This window comes from Myripristis murdjan, chromosome 12 (assembly GCF_902150065.1).
Source record: "Myripristis murdjan chromosome 12, fMyrMur1.1, whole genome shotgun sequence".
Taxonomy (NCBI): Eukaryota; Metazoa; Chordata; class Actinopteri; order Holocentriformes; family Holocentridae; genus Myripristis; species Myripristis murdjan.
This window is the reverse complement of record NC_043991.1, coordinates 2,597,648-2,600,914: the sequence shown is the minus strand read 5'-3', so window position 1 is coordinate 2,600,914 and position 3,267 is coordinate 2,597,648.

Sequence of the window (3,267 nt, the reverse complement as noted above, 5' to 3'; positions counted from 1 at the left end):
GCAGAAAATTGAACTTTTATTTGATAACTAAAATATAAAATGTTAATATATATTTTTTTACACTTACAAAAAAGCATACAAAAAAGTAGAAATCAGCTTTCATCCAAAGGCCCAAAGAAAACCACAAAATTGACTGGGAGGGAAACCTCTGCAGCGTAGGCTACAAAAAACATTTTACTGCAGAGTTCAAATACGTGGGCTTGTTCAAAAACACCAAAAAAAGACACCAAGGCTTAAATTCACATGCTGACCACTTGCAACACGTTTCGAGTAGCACTCTTCCTTACACCGTTTTTCATACAAGCACACAAACGCTGTGAACATTAAATATTATAAAGCTTCTGGATGTGATTTCTGACCACTAGGAGGCGTCAAGAGCTCAAACTCCATTTGTAAACAAACAGAGTCACAACAGACCGCTTGTAAGAAAACCAAAAGTTAACGTGGAAAAATTATTTGGGGATGGAAATTAGGCTCCTGCTGGATTAACCTGGATTATTTTTGTCTCTGAGCTCCGGTTTGAAAACGTGGTGAAGCTGCAGACTTTCAGCCACAAGGTGGCGCTGCTTTGAACAAACTCTTTTACTCTTTCTTGCGCCACCGATCTGGAATTTGAATATGTTTTTCTGCAGAAGGTGAATGCTGGGGTGAAGACTAGGAGGAGGAGGAGGAGCTTGTTCGGGTTGATCCAGAAATTCAGAAAACCAGGAAACAACAACAACAACAACAAGCTGTGCTGTAATTTGTATGGTGAAAGAAAAGCCACAGTGATGACTTTCATATTGCAAAGGGACATTTTCCTGCTAAAAAAAAAAAAAAAATATTGCTTCACGCAGCTTTAAGCCTGCAATAAAAAGCTTTTGTTGTACATTGCAGTGGTTTCACTCCCAGTCATTTTTGTATACAGTTGTCCCTCGCTATAATGCGGTTCACCTTTCGTGGCCTCGCAGTTTCGCAGATTTTTTTTTTAGCGCAATTTTGCATGCTTTTTTTTTTTTTTTTTACTGGACTTATTTTTCTACAAAGGTTTGAACTTTGAGAGTGTGTAAACAAGAGACAAAAGTGAGAGAATGTTAATGCCTGTCTGAGAAAAGTGTATAAAGTGTGTAGTGAGGGGTTTTACAGCCTTAAAACATCTAGAATAATTGTAAAATATAAAGCTGACTACTTCGCGGATTTCGCCTATTGCGGGTTATTTTTAGAACGTAACTCCCACGATTAATGAGGGACCACTGTGTGTATATATATGTATATATATATATATATATATATATATATATATATATATATTATTATTTTTTTTTTTTTAATTTAATTTAATTTATTTATTTATTTTTTTTGCATAGCTTGACCTCAGTCATGAAAAACCTCAGCAGATCTGTGTTGTTTGGTCCATAAGAGATGCGATGTGAGCTGGACTCAGATTACAGGTGTGATATTTGCCGTATATGAACAGTCATTACAATCCCAAAGTGCATGCCGCTCTGCTGAGATTGTAGTCATTAGGGATAACTGTGTCTCTGAAGGCTAAGCTCTCTCTCTCTCTCTCTCTCTCTCACACACACACACACACACACACACACAGGCTGTATTGTGTGGGAGTAGCGCTGATCTGCTGCTATAAATAACTTGGCTCGGTGGGTTGTCGTGGCAACCAACAAACTGATGCCAGGGTGGGAACGCTCGGCTCCTTGAAACAGAAAGGAACATTCAATGGAGGGACGAGCGGAGAGGAGGAGGGGAAGATGGGAAGGAGGAAGGATGGAGGGATGGGTGGATAGGAAGGACGGGTCGGTCGCCGGAGATGAGGAGTGAGAGGAGAAGCGAAGGATGGAGGGATGGAGGGAGAGGGCGAGTAGGAGGGAGAAACATATAGAGGCAGGGATTAAGAAAAGGAGGAGGGGTGATGGGAGAAGAAAGAGGGATGGAGAAGGAAAGAGGGGAGAAGGAGCGACCGAGGAAGAGAAGAAGGGATGGAAAAGAGCTGGCGAAGAAGGTTAAGAGGGAAGTGATAGAGAGAGGATAGAGAGGGGCTGAAGGACGGATGGAGGAGGGAGAAGGATGAGAGCATGGAGAGAGGAAGGAGGGATTGAGATGATTAAAGAGGAGGAGAAGGAGAGATGGAACGAGGGAATAAGTGATGGAAAAGAGTCAGGGAGAAGGAGAGGAGGAACGAGTGAGAGAACGATAAAAAGGAAGGGATGATAGATGATGAAAAAACAAAAAAGGAAGGATAAGAGAGGACAGAGAGGAGAAAGAGGGATGAGAGGGAGGAAGGGTGGGGAGAAGAAGGGATGGTTAAAAATTAGACAGGGCGCAGAGAGGAGGCTGGAAAGAGGATAAAGAAGGGATGAAGAGGGGGTGGAGAAAAGGAATAAGTGATGGAAAAGACTAAGAAAAGGGAGAAAGAGGGGATGAGAGGACTAAAGGAGGAGGGATGGAAAGAACTAGAGAGGAGGAGAAGAAACAAAAAGAGCAGAGGAGGAGGAGGAGAGGATAAAAAGGACAGGGAGGAAGATGAAGAAGGGATGGAAAAGGAGAGGATGAGAGGAAAAACAGCAGAGGGATAAGGAGAGGAGACAAAAGAAGAGACGAGAAAGAGGATGGAGGGAGATGAGGGATGAGACGGCGAGAGGAGGAGAGGCGGAGAGAGAGAGAGAGAGGAAGGGGTGGAAACGAGTGAAAACAGAGAGAAGGAGGCGAGAAGAGAGGATAGAGAGGCTGCGGAGAAATAAAAAAACAGGAGCTAAAGGAGAGGAGAGGGAGGGATGGAGAGAGAGAGAGAGAGAGAGAGAGAGGCCTGGACAGAAGAAAGAGGGAGGAAAAGACTAGAAAAGACACTGTGAGGAGGAGTAGAAGGAAAGGAAGAGGAGGAGAGGAGGATAAAGGACATACAGTAACTGTTAGGCACTGAATATGAACGTATATATTTATATATGTATACATACAGTGTATATATGTATATGTATACATACAGTGTATGTATTTATATGTATAATTGCAGTTTATATATTTATTTTATGTACTAATTCTAGTGGCAGCAGCTTGTAGATATTGTCTTGTTTTTTTGTTTTTTGGTATGTCTGATGTTTGGTGCATGAAACATTTCCTGCTTGGGGGCTTTTGGCCTGTTGGTGGCGCTGTGCCGGGCCAATCAGTTTCATTTGGTGGATGTTTGTGGATGTATTGTGTTGTGGAGATACACAGGAGACCGGCGTCCGTAGTGAAACTGCACCACGTTGGTCAAAACTGAGTTATGATCATAAT